The 21,378-nt window shown below is 37.5% G+C and overlaps 1 protein-coding gene across 9 annotated transcripts in view; it reads right to left on the bottom strand.

The window, feature by feature from the left end:
* LOC103516281 (heterogeneous nuclear ribonucleoprotein L) overlaps positions 1-21,378 on the bottom strand; it is a 117,261-nt gene that overhangs the window by 91,942 nt on the left and 3,941 nt on the right. For 6 of the 9 annotated variants that reach the window (XM_026828668.1, XM_026828683.1, XM_026828673.1 and 3 more), the window contains exons 2-3: positions 4,648-4,691; positions 236-298 (exon numbers count right to left, since the gene is read on the bottom strand). The gene's annotated coding sequence lies outside the window, so the exon portion shown is untranslated. Of the gene's footprint in view, positions 1-18; positions 84-235; positions 299-4,647; positions 4,692-18,142; positions 18,768-21,378 lie in introns of those variants that run through there. The other 3 variants (XM_026828650.1, XM_026828657.1, XM_026828659.1) reach the window with 3 other exon arrangements.

Raw genomic sequence — 21,378 nt, 5'->3', positions numbered from 1 at the left:
TGTCAGTAATGTCAGTATTTCTTCTTGAACACGACAATCCTGACGACGTTGCCATTCGACTGACAAATCGTGTGCAACACATCCTGAAAACAAAACGAATAAACCACAACCGTTCATTGAAATACTGAAATTTCGCCAGTAAAATAGATTTGGTGTTCTACTCACCTACCAAATTATTCAGTAATAGGTACTAATAGCCCATCGACACTCCTTCTGGAGCACGGGAGTAATATACGTTCTTGAACACGACAATCCTGACGACGTTGCCATTCGACTGACAAATCGTGTGCAACACATCCTGAAAACAAAACGAATAAACCACAAACGTTCATTGAAATATTGAAATTTCGCCAGTAAAATAGATTTGGTGTTCTACCCACCTACCAAATTATTCAGTAATACTAATAGCCCATCGACACTCCTTCTGGAGCACGGGAGTAATATACATCTACTCACCCACCTACCAAATTATTCAGTAATACTAATAGCCCATCGACACTCCTTCTGGAGCACGGGAGTAATATACAAATATAAAAGCAAAATCGGGTCTGACGTCACAATTATACAGAAAGAGCAAAGGCAGAACAAAGTGTGTGTATTTCTATACTCAGGATGATAAATTTCCACATCACTGTATTAAAATGTCTCTCCTGAAAAGTAGCAAAAATCACATAGGCCGTTCTTCTTGGGAACGATTCATATATTGGAAAGTCAAGGGAAAAATTCTCATGTCGAGAGTAAATTACAGGAAACATTTTATCTTAATAATAAGCTCACAAGTTTCAAACTTGTAGTAGAGCGATTAAAATAATTATCTTTTTCCCCCTAAAAACCAAACTATTTGATTTACGACACAAACTTTGTCCCAAGTGCCCCCCCCCCAATCCCGCTTTCCCTTTTCCTCGAAATTAGTTGCGAACTTTTCCAAACACAAAGTAGGGTACGTGTACTAAATGCATGCCCCCTGGGAAGATCAGATCCTTAAAGTGGACATTCCGAACATAATAATTTTAATAATATCTATCTGCTCATGGTCCATGATTATATCCAAATCTAGATACGTAACTCCTTTATTGGTTACTCTGGTTACAAAAGCTCTACTGCACTTGAAAATTAAGACCCAACGGGGTCATGATTTTGAATCAGTTTCAAAATTGTAAATAATAAATTTAATCAATATATTACAAGTCCAGTTACTCGTAAATCAAGATCAAAGATAGCAATGCATCTATGTCCATATTTCGGACCATTTCCCTTACCACAGCGCAAAGTTAAATCAAGGAGAGAGAGAGAGAGTTGTTCCTTGAAAAATAATAGAAAGTAAAAAAGACTAATTGGGGGAAGTAATTTTTCATAATTATCAACTTTATATTATTTCTCTTGAAACGATGAAAGTTCTAATTAATTTGAACGGGTATACTTCCGATGACTCAAAAGTAGCATTTTATCATTTTTATATTTTTTTATCACAAAAAAGTTATTTAGATAAAGAATAAGAGAAAACAGGGGATGGCGCAGGTGTCAAACCAAAAATGCTAATCTATGTTATTTAACTTTTTCTTTTAAGGATTTAGATTTTAGAGTGTAGATTCTTGTCATGCTTTTCATTCAACACAAAGAAAGCTATATTGATTTTGTAATTTGCTTTCCAAATTTTTCCTCTTTATTAATATTATTACGAAACATTTTGTTTAGAGTTTAGACAAAGGTGTCGGTCCAATTTTTCTTCGTGAAATTGTCCAAATTGAACCAAAGCAACTAAAATACATGCCTAAACCTAGTTGTTGTTCTTTTGTTCTTGTCAGTATTTCCCTTTATTATATCGCTTTTTCCCTTCATTGTCAATGCCTATTACTAATGTCGGTCACATCAATATGGGGTTTGAGCAGAGCAACATTTGGGGGATTGAACATTTGGAAAATGTTAGATCAAGGGGAGGTCGTTTTTTCCGCACATTAAGAAGACTTGGCCAATTGAGCCTAACATAATATAAAATCGCTGCTCAATACAATATTTGGACCTTCCTGAAACCTCTAAAAAAGGGTACCTTTACCTAATTTTGTATTCAATTCTTTGTTGCATAGAATGTACGAACAAATAGCGTAAAATTCATCGTCATCAGCTGACTTTTTTTTTTTTTTTTAATCTTCAATCAAGTCCTTAGTCAATCCCGGATTCCCGGCACTTTAGTTATTTAGTTGTCTCCCAAGGTAATATGTATGGAAAATACAAATACATAGTAAGAATAAGCTAGTGGTCAGAAAGAGTGGTCAGGAGACAATAGAATGGAACATCCTTGGTCCAGAATTCAGGAGAGGAGAGATTTTAACACTAGAACTCCAGTGTGACCTTTTGACCTTTCCACTGTTCAGATACGAAAGAGGAAGAGGTTGTATTTATTTATCTATTCTGTCCCCTTTCTTCTGTGCAGTACGAAGGTAGAAAACAATACAAAGAAGATAATAAAACGTGATGTAGGACGGGGAGGCAATGAAAAGAATATTAACGAAAAATAATAATGAAAGTTCTAAAAATCAGGGACAATGGGAGGCGACCGTAGTGTTACAGGAAGAAAATGGGAAGGTCCCGGGGCCTAACGGGAGGGATTAGGTTGAGAGAAGGAAAAACGGAAAATAATTTTCCCAATAAAAACCTCGGGCATATAGAGAGAAAAGAATAGACAACGGAAGTCAAACAAAAGAAAGCGAGAAAATAAAAACTGCGCTAAATAGGAGAGAAAAATTATCTCAGAACGAGGAGGAAGAGGAAGGAGAGGAGAATGAGAAATAGGAGATAAGGGAAAACAAGGAAGAGAAGAAGGAGGAAGAGAAGAAGAAGGAAAAGGAGGAGGCAGAGGAAGAGAAGAAGAAGAAGAAGGAGGAAAAAAAAATCTGGTGTGAACATCACACGACTTCCCTTATCCTATTGAATGATGCTTATTTGAGTGTTCTTTTTTTTACTTTAACTTTTACAATATCTCTAACCGTTTAGTCTAGGAGAGAAAAATTATCTCAGAACGAGGAGGAAGAGGAAGGAGAGGAGAATGAGAAATAGGAGATAAGGGAAAACAAGGAAGAGAAGGAAGAGAAGAAGGAAAAAAAAATTTTGGTGTGAACATCACACGACTTTCCTTATCCTATTGAATGATGCTTATTTGAGTGTTCTTTTACTTTAACTTTTACAATATCTCTAACCGTTTAGTCGGTATAGCCGAAAACCGCTCGAACGGTCGAAATCTGTCCGGTCGAACGAAAAAAAAAAAAAACGGTCGAAATCTGTCCAAAAGCGGTCAAAATAACGCTAAGCGCAGCACCTATCTCAACCAAACGTTTTGTGTTACATCCTCGTCACATTTGGGAACTACTTATCAAATTTCAAGTCTCTAGCTCTAGCTCATACCGTTCCCGAGATATTGTTAAATTACACCGAAAACCGCCAAAGAGCGGTAAAATGCCGCCAAGCGTTGCACCGGTCTTAACCAAAAGTTTCGTGTCGCATCCTTGTCACATTTGACAGCTACGTACCTACCAAATTTCAAGTCTCTAGCTCTTACCGTTCTCGAAGTCTTAACCAAAAGTTTCGTGTCGCATCCTTGTCACATTTGACAGCTACGTACCTACCAAATTTCAAGTCTCTAGCTTTTACCGTTCTCGAAATATTTTGTTTACAGACAGACACACACACACGGACCAATGGCTGAAACTTTGGATTTAGGCTCTAGGGACCTCAAAACGTGTTTTGGCACTAAAAACTTGTCTTAACCAAAAGTTTCGTGTCGCATCCTTGTCACATTTGACAGCTACGTACCTACCAAATTTCAAGTCTCTAGCTTTTACCGTTCTTGAGATATTTTGTTTACAGACAGACACACACATGACTTTGGATTTAGGCCCTAGGGACCTCAAAACGTGTTTTGGCACTAAAAACTGACCATCGAAAATTTGACCCGATTACCTACATTACTTTCCTTCCTATAGGATAAGGAAAGTAAAAAGGAGGAGGAAAGGAAGGAAGAGGAGGAAGAAGAAGAAAAGGAGGGGGAGGCAGAGGAAAAGGAGGAGGAGGACTTAATAAGGGAGAGGTAGAGGAGGAGAAAGGAGAGAAAGAGGAGGCAGAGGAAAAGGATGAGGAGGCAGAGGAAAAGGATGAGAAGGCAGAGGAAAAGGAGGAGAAGGAAGAGGAGGAAGAAGAAGAAAAGGAGGGGGAGGCAGAGGAAAAGGAGGAGGAGGACTTAATAAGGGAGAGGTAGAGGAGGAGAAACGAGAGAAAGAGGAGGCAGAGGAAAAGGAGGAGGAGGAGGCAGAGGAAAAGGATGAGGAGGCAGAGGAAAAGGAGGAGGAGGCAGAGGAAAAGGAAGAGGAGGCAGAGGAAAAGGAAGAGGAGGCAGAGGAAAAGGAAGAGGAGGCAGAGGAGGAGGAGGACCTAATAAAGGAGAGGCAGAGGAGGAGAAAGGAGAGAAAGAGAACGAGGGGTTAGGCTTTTGTCAACAGAGAGCTATTATAGTAATGGAAATGAATGATATACGATATACGGCTCACCACCATCATAAATAGTCAACTTTAACACACCTGAGCAAGTCTAGAGTTCTAGTGTTATAAAGAAGGAATGAACCCAGAACCTTGAGAATGGGGAGTAACTATTACTTACCGTTTCCTTCTTGGTTCTTCGTCGTAGTCATTGTTGTGGAAATTCTGAAAACACAAGAAGAAACAGAGACGTCAGCTTATATAAGGTTGGAAAAGAAGGACCCTAAGGGTAGGCCATTTGAGAGTCGATGGCTTAGGCCAGCCACTAACTATCAGCAAGACCGATGGGTACACCTGATCAGGTCTACCTGATAGTGAGTGTCTTGTCTTAGGAATATTTGGCAGGGGTAACTGAGGATAGTGTGGACTGTGGATGGACAGAGCTCAGTGGAAGAATGAATAATAGTCACGTATAGTAGGTATACTCTTCTTGGTTCTTCGTCGTAGTCATTGTTGTGGAAATTCTGAAAACACAAGAAGAAACAGAGACGTCAGCTTATAAGGTTGGAAAAGAAGGACCCTAAGGGTAGGCCATTTGAGAGTCGATGGCTTAGGCCAACCACTAACTATCAGCTTAACAGCTCACAAGTCTTTTAAAGGTCAATTCGTAACGAATGCTTCCATCAATCAGCTATGACACTGTAGGTACCTAAGTTCATCAAAAAGAGAATTTATTAGGGATTCTTTATAAAGAAATTTTTTTTTTCTCAATTTTCTGCTCCATTGAATAATTTCAATATTTTTCTCAAATCACACCCTTGTTCAATCCTAAGATGGAAAAATGAGACCTTTCATCCTATTTTTAAGTCTTGGATCACACAACAGAATATCGTAGTAACTGCTAAAGTGTGTTATCGTCCCGAAATCGAAGAGAAGAGAAACTGTTCCGAGAACGAACATTATCCGTTCAGGATAAAATCCGTCCCGAGCGGGAATCGAATCCGCGGCCTAGCGCTTACAACGCAGACGCGCTACTATAACCCTAACCAAGAGACATCATAAACAATGTGTATCCTATACGCCTATGTGGATGGGACAGTTCATTAAATGTGTAGAAATGTCAACGCGAAACACCGAAGAGAAAATACGATATTTTTTTTTTTCACATTCATCATCTCATTGAATAATAATGAGACAGCAACTAGACCTATACAATCTCGTCTGTACACATTTCAAAAATAAAGCTTATTTCTATATATACAGGGTGTTTACGTAATTAATTTCTCACTCAACACAAGACAAGACTCACTTTTCGACAACCAAAAATCCGTAAATGTGAATTATAAATCTTTACTGTCATAATAGATTAGGTACAAACATTCAAATAAGTGGATTTTGGCACAACTGACCATGCATTTTCCACCCTTGCTTGGTCAGAACCAGAACCAAAAACCCCTGTTCTGACCATTGAAGTACAAAAACACTTGTTTGTCCATAGCAGTGTAAGGTCCGTCACCCTAAAAAAAAAAAGTGGGAAACAGGAGCACTTAAAGCAATTAATTAAATTTGAACAGCCACACTTATGTACGTTGTACGCTATCTAATTTAAATTGAAATTAGTTAATTAACAATGGGGACAGTTTTTGCATTGCTATTTAATTACTATTTTACTATTGTTTACCTCATACCTGGATAGCCGAGGGCCTCTGAGAATTTTCGTTGGTAGCGACAAAAAAGTTCAATATGAACGCTATTAGAACTGTCAATACAAGGACGGAGGGGTGTGCCATATTAGAGGTCCTCTCCAGGGCAGTTCATAGCCTAGCGGAGCCCCGGGGCTAGCCCCAAAAATGGGCCCCTCCTAACAATATGCACTAGATTTTTTTTTTCTCCCACATAAGACCTTGTTTAGTCTGAGGGAGATTAAAGGGACTTTTCAGTCTCATTCCGGCAGTATAAACACGGTATATTCTATTCTATTCTAGATAGTTTAATCCAAATTAAAACTGTCGGGGGGACCAAAACAGAGGTGGAGAGATAAGATTGAGAAAGACTTGAGAGAAAGGGGATGGAGAAGGGAGGAGGCGTTGGATAGGAGGGTATGGAGGGGAAGGATAAACGAGGTTACGCTGACCCCCAATTGGGAAAATGCAGAGGGACTTTTCAGTCTCATTCCGGCAGTATAAACACGGTATATTCTATTCTATTCTAGATAGTTTAATCCAAATTAAAACTGTCGGGGAGACCAAAACAGACGTGGAGAGATAAGATTGAGAAAGACTTGGGAGAAGGGATGGAGAAGGGAGGAGGCGTTGGATAGGAGGGTATGGAGGGAAGGATAAAGGAGGTTACGCTGACCCCCAATTGGGAAAATGCAATAAAAGAAGAAAACTGCTACTTTCGGGCCCCCTTGAATAGAATATACCCTGTTCATACTGCCGAAATGAGACAGAAAAGTCCCTTTACTCCCGCAGTCTTGATAAGCCCTGATCAGGGGCAAATGAGACCGTACGAACCCCCTGTCAACGGCCCTGGTGCTGGCAAATATTGCGTGACTACAACATTAGCAGCATGCAACCAACAAAGTTCCATCTATTGAAAATGCGTTCCGATGAGAAAGTTCCCGATGAATTATAAATGAAGTCATAATTATGTGTAATGAAGGGGCTTCTACCCACACACCTAATTTGTTGTCCCTCTCCTAGCTTTGAGCAACAGTTTCGTAAAATACGATGTAGTAGGTAATTGTTACAGTTCTGTAAAAAGTTCATGACACCCTGTAACGATAACAAACTTGTATCTCCTAGCTATTAGCTACAGTTCTGTAGAATAGTTGCTATAGTTCTCTAAAAACAGTTCTTTCCGAGACGTTTTGCTTAATTTAATATTAAAACTAGAAAGCTCGAGCTCAGAGCACGAGAAGAAATGAAGTTACGAGAAAAAATGTAATCTTCATAGTTTTGTAGAAGAGGTCTTGTACATAATACTGGATGGTATGATAACATCTACTACGGAGGTTATGATCAATATGTCTCTTTAAAATCCGAGGGTACATTAAAATATCGCCTATGGCTGCGCCCATTTTGACTAGAAACAAAATTACCAAACTTATTGTTACACAGAATAATGTAAATAAATAAATAAATAGTGAATCTATGCGATGTCAAAATCATCGCAAATCGACTTTATCTAACGCTCACAAAGTGACAACGTCAGGGACTTGCATGAAACTACAGTTCATATTCAAAAGGAACCTAAACAATGTCCTCCCCATACACCCTGTAACTCGGCACTTGGAAAGGAGTTTGAAATTTTTATAAGTGAGGAAATAATAAAATAGAATGAGCTTTTTTCTTCCCGGGTTTTTCTTTTTCCTGTGCACTAGGCCGGGATAAAGTGGCCTGGAATTTTCTCTTGTATTATCATCATCAGTATCATTGTTCCTCCTATAATCTTTCTCATAATCTCTCCCTTCCTTCTTCTACAGAGTCTAATTGGTTGTAATTATTATGTTCGATGATTATTGACTTTATTATACTCAGGTGGAAGGTAATGGTTAAGCTTAGAGTCAATGTCTGGGGCATTGTCTACCACCTAACCCACACCAACTTATCGTCTGGTCAAAATCTTATGATGACCAAACTGGCACCTTGATGAATTTGCTATTGGGGCTTTATCACCAGAATAACACTTCTATTTAATGAAATTATAGGTATTGAATATCATCTTACTGGTTTGAGTTTCCTTGAAAATGTCTACGAGATAGAAAAAAAACTCGTGTCGGAAAAGTTGAAAAGTAAGTGAATCCTTCCCGTAAATAACGTTGGTGTTTTATAAGATAACAAATCTGATCTTTGATCCTCCTAACAACACTATTTGGCAAATGGTTTGATTTTTCATCGCAATAAGCCAAGAGAATTTATGAATTTGAACGAGAGAGGGGGGTAGAGACGAAGAGTAAACACAGAAAACCAGTAACAGTACGTAACAGAGAGTTTTCTCGGGCCTTGGCAAACCTCCATGAATAAAAAAAACACGCAACCAAAAACAGAACATGGAGAGGAAAGAGACAGGGACGAAGGAATAAGAATGAAATGGAAAGAGTTAGATTTACACCACATGTTGCTGAATGCTATGTTGCCAAGAGCTGAGGAGAAGAATGGGGAGACAAAAACAGAAAACATGAAAAGAAAAGAACAAGTGAAGATGAAAAAAATACTGAGAAATAAAGGAAAGGAGGAACAAGAAGAAAATGATTTACAGAAGAACTCTAGCTGTTGTAGAGGTATTAGAAAAGTTGTAGGCATTACAGAAGATATTTTCTTTCTTTTCTTGTCAGAAAATCTTCTCGGGTAAGAAGCTGCAGTTGCACTGTTGGTGGAGTATTTCCGAGTTTTACCGTCAAAATCTGGCATCTCAGTTCCAACATATTACTTAGCATTACCCTGTACGACTCAATATACATATCTTCAAATCTCCACTGTATCAAACTCATAATAACTCGACACCATTTCCAGTTAACCAGTTATGAGCGTACGAGTATCCTCCTATATTGAAAACAAAAGCTCCCATTCGATTCATCTATTTCCATTTCATTACTTGTACAGGATGGTCAAACCTTTCCGCTCCTGGAACGGCTGAGATGTGCAAAAGCCTTGTAAAATATTCCAAGTCCTTTTGAACCACCGTGTATACAATCTGTATTTATTTAATGTCATTAGTTGTGTACTTTGTTCAGAAACGTTCAGAGGTGGGGAGCCCTACAGGACGAAAGCGCGAAAAATCGGGGGTAAAAGTTCACTGGAATCTGGGGACCCCGCGAGGATGAGGAAAGTAGAAAGAGCAAAAACAAGTATTATCAGACGAAACTTGTCAACCGTTAAGTTGAATAAGCTCTCCGAAACAATGGACTAAAAATCGAATACAAATTTACCTATGCCTTAAACTAATTGATGTGGCAGAATTCCTGTTGCTGCGAACTACAGAAGGAGTTTGATTGCGTTTGACTTGGTCAATGGCTACTACTACAACAACAATAAGAATTCTGGTAACCTATTTTTATTATTTTTCGTAAACGGAAGAGAAGGACTGTCTTTGGCCCCGCAAAAAAGGCTGCACGGCCCTGAATCCTGATTCAATATCTCTACTCATCTATTTCTTCCTATATTTCTAGTTTTGGCGGGTTTTGCATTTCACAATAACAACAGACAGACATTTATTTGCTGTTTCACTTTTTTCCCTCTCTCTTTTCTCTGTTATTAAATGTTGGTTTCGTGTGTGCAACATTTGTTTGTTATCCGAGACTTTAATGTTATTAATATTTATGTAAATGAGTTCCAATGTTTCTTTTCCTCATTGAACTGTCTAATTCTGTGTAGAATGTGCGGAGTAAGTGTTGAAAACGTATTTGGGGAGTAAAAAGCGTATTAGGTATTTGCGGAGTAAAAATGTTTTAGCATCGTAGTATGTGCGGAAAAGACGTAGTGAAAGAATCGTGGACTTTGTAAAGTGGAGAAGAAGAAAACAACAAGACTTTAATAACCCCATCAGTCTAAATAAGATAAAATACCTAGTAACCTTTTCTGACACGTCTTCGTACTGATGTAACACAAGTACCACCTTGCAACATAGTATCAGTTGCTAATGGCACCTTACAATAACAATAAGTGCCATTGACATGAACTTTCACGCTGAAGTGACAACAGACACCTTTCATGAGATAGATTGAATTTAAATAAATTTTCTGCTCCATTGAATAATTTCAATATTTTTCTCAAATCACACCCTTGTTCAATCCTAAGATGGAAAAATGAGACCTTTCATCCTATTTTTAAGTCTTGGATCACACAACAGAATATCGTAGTAACTGCTAAAGTGTGTTATCGTCCCGAAATCGAAGAGAAGAGAAACTGTTCCGAGAACGAACATTATCCGTTCAGGATAAAATCCGTCCCGAGCGGGAATCGAATCCGCGGCCTAGCGCTTACAACGCAGACGCGCTACTATAACCCTAACCAAGAGACATCATAAACAATGTGTATCCTATACGCCTATGTGGATGGGACAGTTCATTAAATGTGTAGAAATGTCAACGCGAAACACCGAAGAGAAAATACGATATTTTTTTTTCACATTCATCATCTCATTGAATAATAATGAGACAGCAACTAGACCTATACAATCTCGTCTGTACATATTTCAAAAATAAAGCTTATTTCTATATATACAGGGTGTTTACGTAATTAATTTCTCACTCAATACAAGACAAGACTCACTTTTCGACAACCAAAAATCCGTAAATGTGAATTGTAAATCTTTACTGTCATAATAGATTAGGTACAAACATTCAAATAATTGGATTTTGGCACAACTGACCATGCATTTTCCACCTTTGCTTGGTCAGAACCAGAACCAAAAACCCCTGTTCTGACCATTGAAGTACAAAAAAACTTGTTTGTCCATAGCAGTGTAAGGTCCGTCACCCTAAAAAAAAAGTGGGAAACAGGAGCACTTAAAGCAAATAATTAAATTTGAACAGCCACACGTATGTACGCTATCTAATTTAAATTGAAATGAGTTAATTAACAATGGGGACAGTTTTTGCATTGCTATTTAATTACTATTTTACTATTGTTTAGTCAGACTCAACATACTGATATCATCCGCGTAACAAGACGACATGACCGCTCTTTACTTGCAAATTTAGCAGTTAGCACACAATGTTTAGAGTGTTGAAATGTTCTTTTAGTATTTCATAAGAATCCAAAGAAAAAGAGGTATGTGTTGCCACGTTTGTTTCATAACAAGCCACCCAACAGTTAGGTGCTGACTGGAATTTGATGGATGTTAAAAAGAAAATCTCAACGTTTGATTTGTATCAGGAGATTTTTCTTGTATCTTTTTACGAGTATGATGCTGTTTGAAAGATGTTTAGTGGTACAAGATCTTGATGCTGTTCAATTAGTTATTACTTGAGGAGAAGGTAATTTTGTTGCACTGTATGTTGTTTGGAACACGAAAGTTTTATGTATCGGTGTAGATGTATCTCTCGCGGAACGGCTGGATTTATCGGGAAAAAACCGTCGAACTGGGAATCGAGAGGAGGAAAAGTGTAACTTCGTGATGGTGATGGCGTGGTGAACTGAACTGAAGTGAAAAGTGAACAATCGAGTTTTATCCGAATGGAAACTACTAGCCAGTTTATTAAATTACCCTGTCTCCCAGCTCAACATGGAGCACGAAACACTCGAGTGAGTTTCCACATAAACAGGTCGAGGGGAAGAACGCCAATTCGGTCCCATGACCTTTTTTCTTAAGGTAGTCGACTACCAATTGGGTCCCGTATACCTGTAATGACTTGGATGAAATAAATAAGGGTTTTATTTTTAACAATATTACCTACAACGCTCGTTTTTACTTAATCCATCATAATTTTCCGAGATTTTTCAATACAATCACCAAAATTTTCGACAGTGAAAAAGAAAGCTCTTTGTACGTTGGTTAATGTGAACATCAATTTAAATGCATGGCGCCACTTGAAAAATAAAATCTGTCACCGTAAAAAAACGGGGCAGAAAAAAAAGTGCAGTGTGAACCTAGTGTTAGAGTGAAATATACCTATAGATATAGCATGTTTTTCATGTTGAAATGTTAGAACTGCTCTAATTGTGAAAACTCTTTTTTGCGTTTAACCTAACCCTATAATAACACTGGTCACAGTGGTCACTGCTCATTTGTGCCAGTTCTTTTGGTAGCGATCACTCTAAAGTTTTAGACTAGGAAGATTTAGCTCTAAGAACATAGTGCTTGTGATAGAAAGTAGAAAAACAATCAGGTACCTATCAATTTAAGTGTGGGATCCAGTTAGTACTTAGACTTAGACCCTCTCAAACCCAATAGGTTTTGGGACCGAATTGGTTTCCTCCCGGTCAAGGCTTACCAAGTCGTTATGTCGGGATTAAAATTAAACAACACTTGTGCTATAGGTACCTACTTACCAGGTCAATCAAATATCCAGGTCAATCTAGGATTGAACTAAACCCGAGATAATTCCCAGTGGTAAGTCCTTCAAAAACAATTAAACAAAGCACATAAATATCTGGAATATTGTCTAGTCCCTGGTTAGGTGGTCACCCTGTTCAAGATAATAAATAACCAAATAGTACACTCTCGCTACGGAGAAGAGATGGCGCGTGCCACATGTCCCATAAATAATGACAAAATCCCTCTGCTATATCTACGTAATAATTCACTTTTTTCTGGGTACCTACCTCAGGTGATTATCAAACGCTATAAGCTTTGTTTTATTTACTTATATATCTTCCTCTAACCCTTTTTTTCGCGTAGGACAATTTTAGCCTTATACATAGTAACACATTTAGTTTGTACCATGTGCTTCTACTCTACACACAAAATTGTCTTTTGTTTACATTGCCAGCTAGTTTACTCGGTATGTTAATATTACCCAAGTCGTTAGTTGGGAAAAACCCCCTCTCTCATCTCTTCATCTTCTCCTTGCAGGCAACATTAGCATTTTAATCGCAATTAAAAATTGAAATGTGATGAACCTTTTACTTCTGAGGTAAATTTCTGAAATACCTAACTAAGTACGACTTGCCTATTATGATTAATTGAATTATTAGGAACCTGGGTACTTGCAAGCAATTTTTCATTTAATATCAGAATCATTATGTACGTCTGTAAGAAACACTACAAGAGTAGGTATACTACTTACAAAATGCTATCTTATCTATCTTAATTGCCTACAAATCTACAAAACAGAAAGACTGTCTACATCAGAAAATCAAAGATAAGAGCAACAATCCAATGAAATGAGTAACTAGGACCTAGTTACTAGGTGGAGAGGTTATTTATGCAAAAATAGAAAATTGCATCCTTTTTCAGATAAATATAGTCTATTTTTTATTACCTACTTGAAACTAAAAAACTTTTTAGTTTATTTAATGTAAATGCAGTTTTTTGTGTTATTATGTCACAACTTTGGTGCTCACTGGGTCCGGGTCTCCCGCGTGCAAGGCGAGCGCAGTGACCACTACGCCATGGGAGCTGACTTTTAGTTTATTTAGATAATTATGAACCATTAAACATAATATACCTACTTACATATTACATTACATACTAACATCTACATGGATAACTTCTGAATGAAAGGATGTTTTTAAAATTATATTTTTACTTTCCTTATTTTCTATTGAAACTTACTACTTACTAGGTAAGTACAGTGTGCTGCTAACGTTGTAGGGGGGAAAAGGGTAAATAGTGAAAGGATCTGTACAGAATGATTTGCTTGCTATTTATGTATACTCCTATACATAGTGAGAGCTTATGTACTACTAAAGCAAAGTTCCTTCTGCTTTGTTTTACAAAATGAGATTTCAAATCCCTGAGAGCAGGGAGTATTTCAAGTGCATTAATTATGCAACACAAACATTCAGCTCAATCTCAACAGACTTTTGGAAAAATAAAAACCACAAAAGAAAAGTTGGTGAACAGCATTAGTAAAAGTTGATGTTGAAATACAGTGTGCACCTAAGTAAATACTAATGTCACAAAAGATCTAACCAGGTCGCAGTGACCAAGGGCGTTTATTAAAGCTGATGGCCCTACTTATACCAATACCAAAGTAAATACTAATAAATTAAAGTAATGATTTCTTTTTTACTCTTTTGTAGGTACACAGCTTTTTACTATAGATCTTTAGGACATTAACTCATTATTAATTTTAATAAACAAAGCACATGTTCTGAGGTAAGCACAGCAAACTCACATTTTTTAGAGGGAGAATGAAATGGTATTGAGAATTAATGAGGAATGTTAAAGGAATAGGTAATGTTACCTATTCCTTTAACATTTTGTGTGAGTATACAGTACATATAGGTAATTGGTTTGGACTGAGGTTTTCTTACCCAAGGTGTTCCTATACCTTGTCAACCATGGTCATATATTATTATCTGGACTACCAACGAGTCTAGAATTTGGAGATGACTGCTGAATCGCCGTCACTGCTACATGCTACAACAATAATAACAATTATTGTCTGGGTGCCTTTTCACCAAACTGGTGCTGATCTCACGCCCTATTGTTTGCCAGGCGAGCGTCTTGACCAATATGCCATATTAGAGGAACAATATTAAACCATCAGTATCAGCACATTACATGTGCGAGTATCAGCAAAACACATTAGTTAGCATCAGGTCTGGTGCGAGGGGAGAGAGCGGAGGGTACCTATACATTATCCTCCTCCTCTTCCTCTGGCTATCAGTCTCTATTTCTCAGGTTCCCTCAGGACATTACAGGTACTTGGGCATTATTTATACCCATTATAAATAAAACTTTGTTCTGACACATTTCCACCAATACCTTCGTACAACCGTACACATTAGTTTGCTCACAAATTGCGTATCAGCTGGATTATGAAGAGCAATAATAAATAGCAGCATTTCAAATTCGCTTAAAAAAGAACGAATTGACATAACAGTTCAATGGAACCTATTTTCTTTGAAGTGAGAAAGTGAGATATACGTACAATGTCAGTCGACATCAAACAAAATCAAAAATTATTACCTACTGTTCTACTGCATTATCTACAAACGTTTTGTGCTCCAATATTTTCACATACCCATCTCCTAGGAAACAAAATCAAAAACCATTACCTACTGTTCTACTGCATTATCTACAAACGTTTTGGGCTCCAATATTTTCACATACCTATCTCCTAGAGCAGCCCTGGCAGGTTCCTCAGATAATACTCAACATATTTCATAAATCCCATCATATCCTTCTCTGCCAAAGTTCCATCTATTGAAAATGCGTTCCGATGAGAAAGTTCCCGATGAATTATAAATGAAGTCATAATTATGTGTAATGAAGGGGTGAGACAGCAACTAGACCTATACAATCTCGTCTGTACACATTTCAAAAATAAAGCTTATTTCTATATATACAGGGTGTTTACGTAATTGATTTCTCACTCAATACAAGACAAGACTCACTTTTCGACAACCAAAAATCCGTAAATGTGAATTGTACATCTTTACTGTCATAATAGATTAGGTAGAAACATTCAAATAATAAGGTGTTCCTATACCTTGTCAACCATGGTCATATATTATTATCTGGACTACCAACGAGTCTAGAATTTGGAGATGACTGCTGAATCGTCGTCACTGCTACATGCTACAACAATAATAACAATTATTATCTGGGTGCCTTTTCACCAAACTGGTGCTGATCTCACGCCCTCTTGTTTGCCAACGAGTCTAGAATTTGGAGATGACTGCTGAATCGTCGTCACTGCTACATGCTACAACAATAATAACAATTATTATCTGGGTGCCTCTTCACCAAACTGGTGCTGATCTCACGCCCTCTTGTTTACCAGGCGAGCGTCTTGACCAATATGCCATCGAGGCAGAGATAAGGAAATTCAAAATTTTTGTAAGCCTGAAACAGACTGGTGACGGGTGACGTATTTTTGGGGAGAAAGTCTCAGACGGTCACTTTTGATAAAGTAATGTTTTCCTAAAATAAATGAGTGGGTTTAAACAATGGACGATTTTGATAAATTTAGCTTCAGCTGGGACTGAACCCGTCCCCTCTATTGAATGTCAAACAAGCGCCCTTATTCACTTTGCCATCAAGGCAGGTGAGATAATGAAACGTTTCTTCTGTCTTAAAATAAAGTTACAACTCGACAACATAATGAAAGAGGAAATACCTACAAATTCATGAGGAATTTAATAATTGACTCGTTTCCCAAATATGAAAGCAATTAATAGCGACAGAAGACGGGTTGTTCAAACACATTATTCCACACATGTGAAGCATGCCACATTTGCCAACACGCCGGTTCTCACTTCATATATCGGCGCACACCGCTGTACTAATTCAAATAAATTACTCTCGGTCAAGAGATTTTTACTTTTATTTATTAGCTGTAGCATTTTCTCGGGTTTAATTAATGGTCATTACCGGTTTGCAACTTCTCTGATGCACAATATAGATGGGCCGTTGCATAAATGTTTTGTCCACCTAGATTTGTGCATTGGGAAACAGGGAGAGGTTGGATGGAGAGGGGCAAAAGGAGGGTAAAACAGAGCTGATGAGAAAATGGTGGACAGATGCACAATATAGATGGGCCGTTGCATAAATGTTTTGTCCACCTAGATTTGTGCATTGGGAAACAGGGAGAGGTTGGATGGAGAGGGACAAAAGGAGGGTAAAACAGAGCTGATGAGAAAATGGTGGACGATACAAATCTGTGTCACCTGTTTTATTGCTACGAAATAAAAACGGTGATGAAATTTTGTACCACCTAACCGTCACATTTCAAAGGACAGAATAAAATGTCTCGGTTGGGATTGCAATAAGAAACTTTATGGTCATATTAAGAAGGGTGTGCAAGGAATAGGTGCTATTAGGATTATCAAACGACCAGATACTTACCTGAACACCAGATGCAGATACAGCCCTGATGACCGCAACAGTTAAAAACTAATTTTCCATCATGAAAACTATGTGAAGCACGCAGTGAGAACAACATTATGGACAAGATCCAAGAAAATGAGAGAGAAAAAGTAAAAAACACATCTTCCCTCTTATAGACAGATTTTTGTAATGTCTCACGGACGCGCCTAAGATTTCAAAGTTCGTTTCTTAAGTGCTAATGCTAATCAATTAAAATATGTGACTTGCAAACCACGTAGATATTAGCTCGGGAATGCTATTACCTCCTGACCTACTTGGACACTACAACACGATATCTGTCTAGGATTGGGATAATAGTGAAAAGTCAATATGTGTCTGCTAAAAGCTAATGTTACATGGACAATACGGAAATAAGAGATGTGCAATAACTGTTATTGGACATCATTATTTAGTAAGAGTTAACAAGATAATAATATTGACAAAATGAGGATGATGTAGGTATGTAATTTTGACAAGAGTAAAAGACGTCAAGCAGCAAGCACAAAACACGATAGATGAGTGGATTACACAGGGATTGAACCCACAGCTTCCTAGTTACTTACTGGCGCTAGCATATTTTTTTAACATAAACCATTTTTATTTATTATGTACTTTAAATCCGGGGTTGGAAATTGTAAATTTATTAATGCACAGAAAGGGAAAATTCTCTGTCACCTAAAATAATAGGAACACTCCTTAAGCAAGTATCTTCCCTCTTATAAAAGGATTTTTGTAATGTCCCATTGACGCGCCTTATGCACAACTACCAAATCCGGGGTTGGAAATTGTAAATTTATTAATGCACAGAAAGGGACTAATTCTCTGTCACCTAAAATAAAAAGAGCCTTAACTAAACTAGGAGAATTGTTTTGAACCAATTCACCAAAAGGAGAGCTCTACTTTGAATGTTCAGCAAGCACAAAACACGATAGATGAGTGGATTACACAGGGATTGAACCCACAGCTTCCTAGTTACTTACTGGCGCTAGCATATTTTTCAACATAAACCATTTTTATTTATTATGTACTTTAAATCCGGGGTTGGAAATTGTAAATTTATTAATGCACAGAAAGGGACTAATTCTCTGTCACCTAAAATAATAAGAGCCTTAACTAAACTAGGAGAATTGTTTTGAACCAATTCACCAAAAGGGGAGCTCTACTTTGAATGTTGTATGAGTATGACGTACCGTAAATTTGTCGCCACAGTTCCGCATGGACAGGGTAAAGTTAGTCAGCGTGTTGCTAGTCTCCGGAGGACTCCGTGATGATGATGATAATGTATCGAAACTATTCAGACTCAACATACTGATATCATCCGCGTAACAAGACGACATGACCGCTCTTTACTTGCAAATTTAGCAGTTAGCACACAATGTTTAAAGTGTTGAAATGTTCTTTTAGTATTTCATAAGAATCCAAAGAAAAAGAGGTATGTGTTGCCACGTTTGTTTCATAACAAGCCACCCAACAGTTAGGTGCTGACTGGAATTTGATGGATGTTAAAAAGAAAATCTCAACGTTTGATTTGTATCAGGAGATTTTTCTTGTATCTTTTTACGAGTATGATGCTGTTTGAAAGATGTTTAGTGGTACAAGATCTTGATGCTGTTCAATTAGTTATTACTTGAGGAGAAGGTAATTTTGTTGCACTGTATGTTGTTTGGAACACGAAAGTTTTATGTATCGGTGTAGATGTATCTCTCGCGGAACGGCTGGATTTATCGGGAAAAAACCGTCGAACTGGGAATCGAGAGGAGGAAAAGTGTAACTTCGTGATGGTGATGGCGTGATGAACTGAACTGAAGTGAAAAGTGAACAATCGAGTTTTATCCGAATGGAAACTACTAGCCAGTTTATTAAATTACCCTGTCTCCCAGCTCAACATGGAGCACGAAACACTCGAGTGAGTTTCCACATAAACAGGTCGAGGGGAAGAACGCCAATTCGGTTCCATGACCTTTTTTCTTAAGGTAGTCGACTACCAATTGGGTCCCGTATACCTGTAATGACTTGGATGAAATAAATAAGGGGTTTAATTTTTAACAATATTACCTACAACGCTCGTTTTTACTTAATCCATCATAATTTTCCGAGATTTTTCAATACAATCACCCAAATTTTCGGTACTTACTTATTCAGAAGCTACGACAGTGAAAAAGAAAGCTCTTTGTATTCAACCTAACCCTATAATAACACTAATTACTGCTCTAATTGTGAAAACTCTTTTTTGCGTTTAACCTAACCCTATAATAACACTGGTCACAGTGGTCACTGCTCATTTGTGCCAGTTCTTTTGGTAGCGATCACTCTAAAGTTTTAGACTAGGAAGATTTAGCTCTAAGAACATAGTGCTTGTGATAGAAAGTAGAAAAACAATCAGGTACCTATCAATTTAAGTGTGGGATCCAGTTAGTACTTAGACTTAGACCCTCTCAAACCCAATAGGTTTTGGGACCGAATTGGTTTCCTCCCGGTCAAGGCTTACCAAGTCGTTATGTCGGGATTAAAATTAAACAACACTTGTGCTATAGGTACCTACTTACCAGGTCAATCAAATATCCAGGTCAATCTAGGATTGAACTAAACCCGAGATAATTCCCAGTGGTAAGTCCTTCAAAAACAATTAAACAAAGCACATAAATATCTGGAATATTGTCTAGTCCCTGGTTAGGTGGTCACCCTGTTCAAGATAATAAATAACCAAATAGTACACTCTCGCTACGGAGAAGAGATGGCGCGTGCCACATGTCCCATAAATAATGACAAAATCCCTCTGCTATATCTACGTAATAATTCACTTTTTTCTGGGTACCTACCTCAGGTGATTATCAAACGCTATAAGCTTTGTTTTATTTACTTATATATCTTCCTCTAACCCTTTTTTTCGCGTAGGACAATGTTAGCCTTATACATAGTAACACATTTAGTTTGTACCATGTGCTTCTACTCTACACACAAAATTGTCTTTTGTTTACATTGCCAGCTAGTTTACTCGGTATGTTAATATTACCCAAGTCGTTAGTTGGGAAAAACCCCCTCTCTCATCTCTTCATCTTCTCCTTGCAGGCAACATTAGCATTTTAATCGCAATTAAAAATTGAAATGTGATGAACCTTTTACTTCTGAGGTGAATTTCTGAAATACCTAACTAAGTACGACTTGCCTATTATGATTAATTGAATTATTAGGAACCTGGGTACTTGCAAGCAATTTTTAATTTAATATCAGAATCATTATGTACGTCTGTAAGAAACACTACAAGTAGGTATACTACTTACAAAATGCTATCTTATCTATCTTAATTGCCTACAAATCTACAAAACAGAAAGATTGTCTACATCAGAAAATCAAAGATAAGAGCAACAATCCAATGAAATGAGTAACTAGGACCTAGTTACTAGGTAGAGAGGTTATTTATGCAAAAATAGAAAATTGCATCCTTTTTCAGATAAATATAGTCTATTTTTTATTACCTACTTGAAACTAAAAAACTTTTTAGTTTATTTAATGTAATGTAAATGCAGTTTTTTGTGTTATTATGTCACAACTTTGGTGCTCACTGCAGCATTGTAGGATTTTCCAACTATCTCAATAATCCTAAAATCCAATGTTTACCTACCATGCTGACACCGGTCGCTATGCGCATTATATTACATAGCTACTCATTTTCCCCACGAGGCTGAGTGGGCCCCGCAAGAGCCAGTCACGGAATCAATCATTTGCATGATACAAAATTTTTTGGCCCCGCCGGGAATCGAACCCGGGTCTCCCGCGTGCAAGGCGAGCGCAGTGACCACTACGCCATGGGAGCTGACTTTTAGTTTATACCTACCTACATATTACATTACATTCTAACATCTACATGGATAATTTCTGAATGAAAGAATGTTTTTAAAATTATATTTTTACTTTCCTTATTTCCTATTGAAACTTACTACTTACTAGGTAAGTACAGTGTGGTGCTAACGTTGTAGGGGATCTACACACAAAATTGTCTTTTGTTTACATTGCCAGCTAGTTTACTCGGTATGTTAATATTACCCAAGTCGTTAGTTGGGAAAAACCCGCTCTCTCATCTCTTCATCTTCTCAGGCAACATTAGCATTTTAATCGCAATTAAAAATTGAAATGTGATGAACCTTTTACTTCTGAGGTAAATTTCTGAAATACCTAACTAAGTACGACTTGCCTATTATGATTAATTGAATTATTAGGAACCTGGGTACTTGCAAGCAATTTTTAATTTAATATCAGAATCATTATGTACGTCTGTAAGAAACACTACAAGTAGGTATACTACTTACAAAATGCTATCTTATCTATCTTAATTGCCTACAAATCTACAAAACAGAAAGATTGTCTACATCAGAAAATCAAAGATAAGAGCAACAATCCAATGAAATGAGTAACTAGGACCTAGTTA

Source organism: Diaphorina citri, unplaced genomic scaffold, assembly GCF_000475195.1.
Source record: "Diaphorina citri unplaced genomic scaffold, Diaci psyllid genome assembly version 1.1 scaffold52, whole genome shotgun sequence".
In the NCBI taxonomy this organism is placed as follows: Eukaryota; Metazoa; Arthropoda; class Insecta; order Hemiptera; family Psyllidae; genus Diaphorina; species Diaphorina citri.
Note: the sequence above shows the minus strand (reverse complement) of the source record. Positions and strands in the feature narration are given on the sequence as shown.